Source organism: Tachypleus tridentatus, chromosome 11, assembly GCF_004210375.1.
Source record: "Tachypleus tridentatus isolate NWPU-2018 chromosome 11, ASM421037v1, whole genome shotgun sequence".
In the NCBI taxonomy this organism is placed as follows: Eukaryota; Metazoa; Arthropoda; class Merostomata; order Xiphosura; family Limulidae; genus Tachypleus; species Tachypleus tridentatus.
In genome coordinates this window covers 73,722,109-73,734,084 of record NC_134835.1, presented here as the reverse complement: position 1 = coordinate 73,734,084, position 11,976 = coordinate 73,722,109, and the positions used below count along the sequence as shown (strand labels likewise).

The window sequence follows — 11,976 nt, the reverse complement described above, 5'->3', positions numbered from 1 at the left end:
TGACCATTTGTTTGTATAGAAAATATTGCAACAGTTATGGTAAATTTTTAGTTTGCTCTTGCTGGATTTTTGTGATAATTTGCAATGATTTGCAATCTATTTTGGAGACAAGTTTACACTTCTCATTACTAAATTGGGTCGAATAATTGTAATTGTAGAACCAGTGTTGATCAACATCTTGCAAGGCTTCCTCTTTACGTAGTGTATTCCTCATTTCAGTTGCAACAGATGGAGTATTTGCTAAAATAGTGATGACATCAGAAGCTTTAAACATTAAAAATGAGATATACTTGGCAGTTTTAATAGACCAAGATACCAGTGGACATTGAGGAATTAGCATGGCCCAGTTTATATTTGAAGTATTTGTTGATATTTTGAAAGGCCTTTAGAATGTGAAAGCAAAAAAAAAAAAATTGTTAAGCTATTTGAATTTTAAAAAATAATTAAGGGTGTGTGTTTTTTCTTATAGCAAAGCCACATCAGGCTAACTGCTGTGTCCACCTACGGGAATCGAACCCCTGACTTTAGCGTTGTAAATCCAAAGACTTCTTTCACAGCGGAGGACAAATAATTAAGGAACCTGCTTGGACAATTTTAAGCAGTCTTTCAGCAGAGTACTGTAACAACTACTGGGCATTATTATCCATTTTATCAAATAAATTTGAAATGACACGCCGAAAAGAAATTTCTAAAAGTGAAGTTTGTGAGCAGAGTAAGGAGGAATGTCTAGACTTAGAAGAATTTGTTGAAAATGTGGAAAGGCTTACGTAATTATCGGTAGGTCTTGATGAGGCTGAATTTATCACAAAATATGTTTTAACCTTTCCACTAGCTATCACATCTGACGAAAAGTTAAAATTGGCTCACTTTCTGAATCTCACATAATGTGCAATTAATGTTGCACATAAACAACTAAAAGTAGGAGTTACGAGATTATCAGATCAAATGACTTTGAAGTATCAACTTCGCCTGATAATAGGCTGCTTAATATGATTAAAAATGGGCATTTTAAAGGTACATCCATATTAGCATCTTATTTTTAATAATCTATCCATTTACCTTGTAAATTAATTTAGACTGTGCCAATTGTACCTTCAATGCTATTTTCCATCACAATACTTTGGCTCCTCAATCCAGCGATGTTGTTCAACTGACGTACTAATTTCCGTGACTTGACGAAGTAGTAGTTTAGTTGAGGTAACCCAGGAAGGTGCTGCAGTCCAGAGTTACCAAAACAGTAGTGGTAACAGGTGTATACTAGATGGGTTTTTGTATTCCATATGACACAGTTAAAGATGTTTGAGGTTGAAATTTCTGAGTGATATGTCTGGTTTGATTTGCAAATTGAGTTTTTAGAAGGTTCCACCCCTTGTCATTTACGCTCTTCTTTCTCTATATTTCCTGTAGCTTCCTCTATCTGGTCTTTGATGACATTCTTTCTCTCATAATTTTTGTAAATAACATGTTTGGTTCTTGTAATTTCCGGGGCGCTCTCAGTGTCTCATGTTAAAAAAAAACAACAACAACCTTATTTCGATTTTATGTATATTTTTTGTGAATTTGTTACTTTTTTGACCTTTTTCTTTTCTCTTGGACTTTTTTACTACCTTTCCACTGTTTCATCATTTCCAGAAAATATTTTATACCATCTTGACCATGTGTCTTCATCTTGGTGTTTAATCAAGTTTATTTGGAATTTTCGGTGGAAATCAATGTAATGTTCAATCTACTTAATGAAAATGATAGTGTTTTATTATTTCTTTTTAACTACAAGTTCGATACTTACATTGTTTAATGGAATAACAATAGGCCTAACTTTATAAATTAACTACAGTTCCTCTGATGCTTCTCGTAATGACATTTCGTTAAAAATATATTTTCAGTATTCATGAAATTGAAACAACAGACCGATTAACAAATGATTAAAATTAAGTTTTCTGTCCCTTTCATTAAAATAAACACAGTGTATAAATTTATGAGAAGTTTATCAAAAGGCGTATCTGAAGTTTGTGTACGTATGTAGCACAAGCAAATCTGTTTGTAAAATGATTAGTTTAGCGCAAAACTACACAATAGGCAATCTGCGCTTTGTCCACCGCAGTTTTTAAAAAATACAAAACAACGTGATGATTGTTTAGAAACGAATCTAAATCCTAACAAAAATACATTACATTGAATATTATAAATAGAAAAAAAAAATAATTTGGACCAGGTAGTACGTCTTGTTGAGTGGCGTACTTCGGCTTACTTGTTTGATTTTATGAATTTATGAAATAAAAGTGTTATCGGTTTTTCAAGTGACATTTTTTATCGTAGAAAAGGTGGAATGACGAATGAGCAGTAAATGTTTGATTGGGTGTTTAAACAACTGGAAAAGTATGATGATGAAAATAAATTACAGAAAGAACTTGTCAATCTGGGGAATATATATATATTGGAATCCCATTTTTAAATTATATTTGTCGTGTACAAGAAATCTCAGTATTCTACATAAAAAGTTGTGACGAATATGTTTTTTTAAACAACCTGTAATATAACTGGGTATTTCCTGTTTGACGGACGAAAGTTTTTTATCTATATATAACACTTACATATTAAACTTAACATAAAATCTGTACTAAGGTTTTAGGATAAATGAAACGAAAACGTCTAACAATTTGCAATTGTAATCTAAACTTAAACAATAAAGATGGAAGCAGATGCTGTTTCTTAAGGTTCATTGTTCCTACCAATTATTACAGACTAATAAAACATAATAATAAAAAAATGGTCGTTTCGGCTTTGACTTTGTTTAACACTCCTACGAAACGTGGGGCCTAATAGGCCCCAGAGCAACTTGAAAAGTTATTAATATTAGGCTAATAATTTTGTATTTAAATGAAATTGCCATTTAAATCCATTAATGAATGGATTAACGAGATTCCCACTGTCCCTATCTACTATTTAGCGAAACCACAGCCAGGGGAACGGGCTTGGAGAAATCAGGACTAGAAACGTCTTTTCGTAGGAGTGTTAAACTAAACCCATCTTTATAGCTAAAAAAACAACAACAAAAAAAAAACGAGTAGAACCATTATGCTCATTCTGGAAACCTCAGTCCATTTCTTTAAATAAGTTGTAGTTTTCAGAAGAAGATAAGCTCGTGACTTGTCAAGATTAATAATGTTTACAAGTTTTGCAAACTACGCAGACGATGAAGACTGACTTTCAGCATGATGAATACGTTGAAAACACAGGATCAAAGAAATAAATTGTCTTTGTGATTTGTCGATTATCATTATTTATGACTGCTAAAGGTTTAGTACACTAAAATACTTGTGAACTTATTGATGCATTTTTGTTTTATTTTCATAGTCTCTGCGGCATTTAAACGTCATTATGTAATAAAGTTAAGGCACGCTTGTTGTGAGGCGCTGATTTAATTAAATGTATATATATATATAACAAGATGATGCACCCGTCCTCTGTCCAGGTTATGAACTTTAAAAGTGTTTAGGTGGATCTTATGATAAATATCACAAAAACCTAACTTTTACACAATGCATTTGGAAGTTCTCGTTAAAATATTCATTATTATCTCACCAAAAGTGTATCGCCTTTCAACATCCAGCTTTTTAATGTCCTTCCACAGTGTTTCACGCGATTAGTTAATTGACGGTCATAGGCTGCAGGAATGTTTTATGGGTCAAAGTCAGAAGGAAGTGTTGCTCGAGAAACGGCTCTTTATATCTGTCTTATTGTTTATTTTTGAAGTAGAAACTTCAGTTGAGTTTATGTGTTATTGCAATAGTGGCGGCTATTTTTCTTCATTGCATTTTTCCATAAAGACGGCTAGTGCACTCTCCAAAATACAGCAGACGTTTGTGTGCTGTCCTCCCTCACTACACGCACTGTATATGCTGTGTAAAAGAAAATTTTATAACATTTATGTATAAGGGCGTGGCGCCCTCTATGAATGTAGTTAACGTTCGTTAAAAATAATAACTACTCGTTAACATGAATAAGAGGGTAGAAAGGGTTGTTAGCTTCCATTAACATGTCTCTTATTCCAAACTGTCATCCCACAAAGTTTGGTTAAAATTAGTTTAGTGACCTCGGAGTAGTTAGATCACGAACAAACAGACAGACACATTTTGATGCTATATATATATATTATGAATATTCATATTCATACTCAAACCGTTAAAACAAAGAAAATTGAATTATTGGCTACCCTGAATAAAAGTGTGGGCTGCTCTCGTGCAACGTTTTTAGTTGAAGTATTATTTCTTAGGATTGGTGAGGCTGTTCATTGTAGCAGAATAAGTTGAGCTAATGTGAACATACACAGTTGAATCAAAATTGATTTTAGCTTTTTTATGACACTCTTTCTGTGTGTAGTGAGTTATATTTCATCTTAATTTTTAATTAGATGTGTGTTACTGTCACATTATTAATTTATTACGTGATACTTAGCATATTTAACTATGGTCTACATGTTATACAGCTGAATTACCTAATATTTATGATTCTTGAATAAGGTAATCTACCATATTAAAATAAAAAGGTACGAAAATAAATGATGTAATGAGTACTTATTTTAACAAAGTATAGTGGGTTATTTCACAATAAACTATATTTCGAAGTGTTCTTCCGCAAGAACTACGTTTAGATATTTGAAAACCTTTCCAGTCCATAGAGCAGATGAGATCCCGACATAGAAATTATTAACATCCAGTTCATAGTTTTTGACAAAATAGCGTGTTATCTGTGGTGCGATACTAAACTGGCGTTTCTATAATCGTACCAGAGAAATGGTAGTCAGAAAATAAATAGCTATAACTCACTTTGATACAAGACTATATTTGTGTCAGAAATTTTGCAAAACCTTGTTTCAGGGGTTCTCTATGCACAGCCGTCCGTAATTCTGAATTGATAGGGCAGAAAGAGGACATGAATTAACAGAACTCACTATCATCTCGTGAATTATTCGTAATTGACTGCTACTTCTTTAGTGCATCTTCCCGCGGACAGTGTGATCTAGTAGTTAGTGCTTTGGATTTGTAATCAAGAGATTAGGTGTTCGAAGCGTGCTCTTACTTATGTACTAAATTAAGCAAGGGATCTTACTCCATATTTACTTCAGCCTATCCAGGTGTAAACTGGACATCAGTCAACAGTAACTCTGGACTGACATTACCTCCAGGAGAAATGTGTCACCATTGTAATTCGCATAAACCGGAGTTAAGTACCAGTCGAATGAGCACTTCAGAGTTATAGCACACTCACGACCACATAGCACAGAGCGCGTTTTTACCACAATGGAACGCTAACCATGAACCCTCGGATTCGCAGTCTGTGCACACTAATAACTAAACCATGCCCATTACCATGTTTTACAATCCCTGTGTGCAAAATGTTCATAATTACCACTGATTTTCCCTCATCTATATCTTCTCCTCTATTGAATTATCCTGTAGATTAACACTAAAACGTTACTGAAAATTAAAGAATAAAAGTGCATACTGGCGAAATGGACGTAGCACAAAAAACATTTAAAAACTTGTTTTACTAAAGTGCTACGAGATGGCGCTTTAGACATGTTTGAAGTTATGTTTGATTATTTCAAAATCTTTGCGTAAAGTTACACAAAGATCTATCTACGCATTTTTGAACTGATAAACCAGAGGAAAGCGGTTAATTAACAGTATCCAACGCCATCTGTTGTGTTAATTGAATATTGTTATCCCTCCTCTAACACAGACAACCTGTTTTGTAGCTTTGAACAAACAAAAAACGTGGTTAACTGCTAATACCTAAAGATATATCAATGTTTCTGCATTACGAACTTAATATTTTTATACCATATCACCTTATTATATTAGTATTTTTACGTAAACTATTCATGAAGTCAACCTACTTGAAACATATCTTGAAAGTTCTTGCATGTCGTGAAACCAACGTGTGGAATGTATTTCGATGCATATTTCATAACATGTGTGCTGGAGTTCTGGCATGGCATGGTAATTAGCTGCAAGTCACTGATTCGAAACCCGTTCCCGAATATGTTCATCATTTCAGACATGAAGGGGTTTATAATGCGATGGTCAATCCCATTATTCGTTTAGAATAGCCTAATATTTGGGAGTGAATGATGTTAATTAGCTGCCTTCCCTCTGGTTTGTCACATCTAAATTAGAAACACCTGGAGCAGGTCGTCCTCGATTAACTTTGAGAGAAATTAATAAAATAAACAAAATATACATAATGATTTGTTGAAACAAATATTTATTTTTCAACTTAGGTAAAGATTAAGATATTTTTAAAACAATATATCTGTAACTGTATGGAGATAGGGACATTTTCGACCGTAATAATTGTAGCTGCTTAGAAAAAAGCTTAGAAAACAATAACACTTTTTAACGTAAAGCATCTAAAGTCTATTTATTGCAAGATTTGTCAAAATTATAGACAAACAAAATTGGTTAAAAGTTAAATAAAAACGTACTTAGTTGTCTTGAGCGCTCTCAAAAGTCACAAATTCGGTAAATTGTGCTTGTTTAGAATTAAGCACAAAGCTACATAATAGGCTATCTGTGTTATGCCCGCCACGGGTATCGAAACTCGGCTTTTAGTGGTCTGAATCTACAGACATATCGCTATGCTACCTGGGGACACAAATCTGGTAAAGGAAATTATTAAAAGAAAGAGAGGTATGATATTTCAGTGTTTTCCTATATACCCTCTCTCTATATATATATATTCTTTCGCAAAGCAGGTCTTCAAAATCTCGATTCCTGTGTCTATCCGGTGACTGGTTCGGTTAAGAAAACGCGTGATTTGTTATTCTTAGACGAGTCTCTTAAGTAATATTTAAAAGCCATATATAATGACAACCTCACATATCAAATTTACACTGTGATGCATAAAAACTGAGTGTGTTTAATGTTTTCACTGTTTCTTCTCGGGACGTATACAAAAGGACTGAAAACTGAAACGACTTATAATCTTAGTAGGAGGAGAAATGTTTACATTTGAGTTTAATCTGTTTGACATAACGTTGGTTTTCGATCTACATACCTCTTGTTGTCCAACAGAAATGTTAAGTTTATCATCCGTAAAACACTACATAGAAAAGACAGTTATGCTAAACTCACAAGGTACTTTGTTGTTTGCAACAAAATGAAACGGATTTTCTGGGACATCGTACGGTGAATATGTAGGTGTTTCTATAAATGTTATATTTCAATATGCGAGTTTACATTGGTACATCAGTCGCTAATACAGCACCTAATGGATAAAACCAAGAGACTGCGCTAAACCTACTCTAACTTTTTTTTTAATAAACGATGGCTGTATGACCACCCTTTTTTTAATAACTTAACTGCATACGTACTATTCTACATAGTGAGGAAGGATCAGGATGTGCACGTGAAACCCATGTATGAGTTGTGTTAATTACATATCTATTATGTATGAAGGAAAGTGGCATGCCTGAGGAAGCTTTCAAAAACGCTTTCCCGCCGCCCTGGTGTGTGTGATTGACCTTGGCTGCTGCTCAGACAATAAAAACACCAAGTGACAGTGTTATTACTGTTCTAAGGTGCAGATAATGTGTGTAATGTTACGTGATTTTGTTAAAATACCACCTTGGTTTCTTCAACACGATTTTCATCTTTGTTACACATAATACCAAAATGAAAGGGTGACAGAAGAGTATGATAAATTACATATTATGTAAAGATGAGTATAGAAAAATAATAATTTTAACACTAAGAGGGTCGTTGTTTCATTACATAGCTGTGTGTGTGTGTGGTGCAATTTAAATTTAAAGTTCGAACTTTATTGTTTTCTACGGAAATATCAAATGGCAATTTTTAACACAAACCTTTAGCATAAAAATAAAAGTATAATATCCAATACATTTATTGTTTAATATAAATACTGTTGTGTTTTATAACATTTGGAAAAAAAATGTATAAAAAGTTCCCAAAGTTACACCTGGAAAAAAATATCAGAACACTGACATTTTTATAAGGGAAATAACTCAAAAGTCATTCCTAGTGTCACCGTAATTGTGGCTAGTGACTCAAAAGTTTATTAACCACAAAGATACATAAAGGGCTCTTTGCGCTCTGCCCACTACGGATATCGAAACCCGATTTCTAGCAGTATGAGTCCACAGACATCCACTGTGCTTTGGGGGAGCAACTCAGAAATGTATCACACATCATTATAGTGTGGCAGTGCTTTGTTTTCAGATCAGGATATTTTTCAATCCCTTCAATCTGTGGGTCATTTAGATTCTTAAAAACGTAAAAACAATTCTGAACATATTTGAAATATAATCAAAATTAAGGTGATTGAAAGCACTTTCAATCCTGATAACATCTGAAAAGATAAAAAAAACAAGATAAAAAAGAGAGTTTTCAATGCATGATTATACCAGTGTGTTTGGTTTTTATAAACACGTCGCAGCCTCAAAAGGCATTAACCTTAAAGAACCAGCTCCTTTCCAGACCTTGTATCTCGTCAAATGGTACCACATAGTCTCACTTGTCTGAGGCACCATGCTTACTATTCCGAAAAATGCCCACAGTTCGTTTTTATCTATAGACAGATAGGTTATAAACACCAAGATCATATATATATTATAAAGAGCTTTAGTTAGATAAATATTGAATGACGCATCTTTCCACAGCTTTATTTGCGCAACATCAATACGTATGAACATGTTGCCAAACTTGTAATAAAAAATCTGCTCATCTAAATGCCTGTGAACTAGTTTTGACCAGGTCATAAAACGTATTATTTCTGTTTATCATACCAGGCCATACGTTTCTTTTCCTAATTAATATCAAACCACAAAATGTCTGGCCTTGGTTGCTACCATGCCTGGAAAGCTGCTACACGTTTAAAATGTACCTTATAAATATGTTTCTAGATGTAAACTGGTCGGTTCTAATTCTCAGTTTCTTATTTACCATACACGTTACAAGAACTTTTCGGTTTTAACCATATTATAAGAAAGCTCACTTCTTTGTTCTTTTACTTACATTTTTTCGATGTTCCGAATATGATTTATTTTTCATACATTTTCCTTTATTTATCAGAATCTGTGTTGAATATTTGTTTTTATTCAAATATATATTTACTTGGATATCTGGTTCATTATGCCAACAGACCACTGAGGAAACACGCGCTAAAGAACTACGTCAGTTGGTCTGCTGGGTACTAAACAACTAAACTTGTTGATATTTATTAAGACTTTTCGCTAGGTTGTTGCATCAAAAAAGAATAATTTATTTTTGCGACATATAATGCTTTTAACCTTTTCTGCGATTTGTCTGAGATAACGCGTGTTCCTTCCATGTTCTTAAAATATTTGCCTAACTTAATACGGGTAAACTATTTCTCGCATAATTTTTAATTATTTATTCGCATAAATTCGCATGTTATGATGCATTACAATCAGTGATCGCTAGATAACACTAGAAATACCTTTATGTAGATCTCTATCGGATTTATTATGAATTATGTATCGTAAACACATGAGGAAAATATTCATATTCTTTACAAAAGTCATAGGTGTATGAAGCGGAGGACAGCCCCTCTAGCTTTCAATACGTATGGCCATTTGGGAAAATTTTCAGTTTTCATTCGGACAAAATTAGAAGTAAAAAATGTAGTGATTTAATAAATAATATATATTGCTTATAAATTCAGGTATGTAACATTTACTTATCGAGTATATTTTGCATGGGAATATAATAATATCATAAAAGCATTTTTGTTTTATTAGTATATAAATTCCCTCAGTGACACAGCGGCATGCCTGTGGACTTAAACCGCTAGAAATCGGGTTTCGATATCTGTGGTGTGCAAAAGACAGCCCTTTGTGTAGTTTTTCGCTTAACTAACAAACAAACAGCATGTAGGCTATGAAAAAAAACTGACACGGAAGGGGCTAAATTAACCTACTTCATAGACAGCGGTACATAGTTGAATTTAGGGAGAACTTTATTTGTATTGTTAACCGTGACAATTAAGTTTTTATAGAAACGATGACTTTCCATGATAGTTATATACAATTCTTTCTTCCACATTCAAAGGGGCAGTTTACTAACGGGTTGAAATTGGGAGTCACGTGGCCCCCGATTTTATCGCCTATGACTGGTTGAGAAAATTCATTTTGATACTTAGATCCTGTGTATATATATATAATAACAGCGCTAGGTTTTAAAGAATAAGGGTGTGATTAACTTTTTCAAGTTTTTAGTGCGCATGCCTGTGGTATTTAGTGTAACATATAAAGGCACAAATCATGTGGTTGGATGCCCTACTCATTCTTTCACTAGTAGACTTCAGTCCTGAAACGAAATAACTTACTTGTTTGTTACAGCATTCCTCGCCACCAGATATGAAGATTTACAACGCTAAAAATTGGGTTTCGATACCCGCGGTGTGCACAGCACCCCTAGTTTATTGAGTAGCCTTGTGCTTCGTAATAAATATCACAGCAGTTCTTGAATATAGGAATGTAAACTGCACTCATCCTGCCACATTTGGTGAATTATAGCTTTTTAAGGCCCCAATATCAGAAAAAAAAGCAGTAAAAAATGAGCAGATTTTCAGCATTGATAAAGTATAGAAGGTCATTTGTTTGTCCTCTAAATGATATAGCTGAGAATAATTATGGATGGCAGAGGTTCAAGAGGAATGTTTTGGTGAAGGTCGAAACATTGACCTAATTTTTCTCTTCCTTGGGAGTTTTATATCGCTATAGCTTGTTCAAAAGATGAGGTTATGCATTCAGAAACGACTGTTTATTTGTAAATCCAAGACACTCTAGAACTTTTAGCTTTTGTTGTTTTATTATTTGTTTTCGCAAAGCTGCACACTCGCAGCTCTCTTCAGTGTTTTTTTTTTCTTTTTTTGAATTTCGTGCAAAGCTACACAAGGGTTATCTGGTAGCCGTCACTAATTTTGCAGTTTAAGACTAGAGGTAAGGCAGCTAGTTATCACCGCCAACGCTTAGGCTACTCTTTTACCAACGAATAGTGGGATTGACCGAAACCTTATAACGCCCCCATGACTGAAAAGGCGAGCATGTTTGGTGCGACGGGGATTCGAACCCGCGACCCTCAGATTACGAGTCGAACGCTTTAACTCACCTGGCCATGCCGGGCTCTCTTTGATGTCATCAACGCGGAAATCGAGCTCTGAATTCTGTCATTATTTGTATACCGCTGAGGTAGGGAGAGAACTTTTTGTGTATTAGCTATTGGCTTTCAGCTGTAAAATAACAACCCGAAGTATCTTTTCACAGTTACAATTTGTAGAACCCTGAACTTAACAAGTTGTTTGTGAAATCTAATGCAAAGTTGCTAATTTTGAAATGGTTGAGACGAGAAGGGAAAGCAGTTAGTCAACATCATCAATCGCAACTCATGGCTGCTCCAATCAAACTGTGGCACTTGACAGTCTCATTTATAACGCAAAATGCCACAAACTACGGAACACTTTTTTTTTCCCAAGTAGTAACAAACATGGTGCATTTCATAGAACCTCGGAATCACAGTCCAGTACACTAATCACTGGGTTACGCTCAGCCACTTATAAAGTTATTAAAAACGACAGAATATTTCTCGTTGAATGTACCTATATAGCGTAATTCCGTTGAAGTCTGACTTAATTGTTATGTTTTACTTTCAAATAACAGTTGGCCCGACATAGCCAGGTGGTTAAGGCACTCGGCTCGTAATCCGAGGATCAGGGGTTTGTATCCCCGTCACACCAAACATGCTCGCTCTTTCAGTCGTAGGGGCGTTATATAGTGACGGTTAATCCCACTATTAATTGATAAAAGAGTAGCCCAAGAGTTGGCAGTGAGTGATGATGACTAGCTGCCTCCCCTCTAGTCGTACACTGCTAAAATAGGGACGGCTAGCACAGATAGCCCTGGAGTAGCTTTGTGCGAAATTCAAAACAAACAAA

The 11,976-nt window shown here is 34.5% G+C and overlaps 1 long non-coding RNA gene across 1 annotated transcript in view; it reads left to right on the top strand.

The window, feature by feature from the left end:
• LOC143232462 (uncharacterized) overlaps positions 1-2,699 on the top strand; it is a 48,193-nt gene extending 45,494 nt beyond the window's left edge. The window contains exon 4 of the long non-coding RNA XR_013017538.1: positions 470-2,699. This is a non-coding gene — a long non-coding RNA (uncharacterized LOC143232462). The remainder of the gene's footprint in view (positions 1-469) is intronic.
• Positions 2,700-11,976: the final 9,277 nt, after the last annotated feature.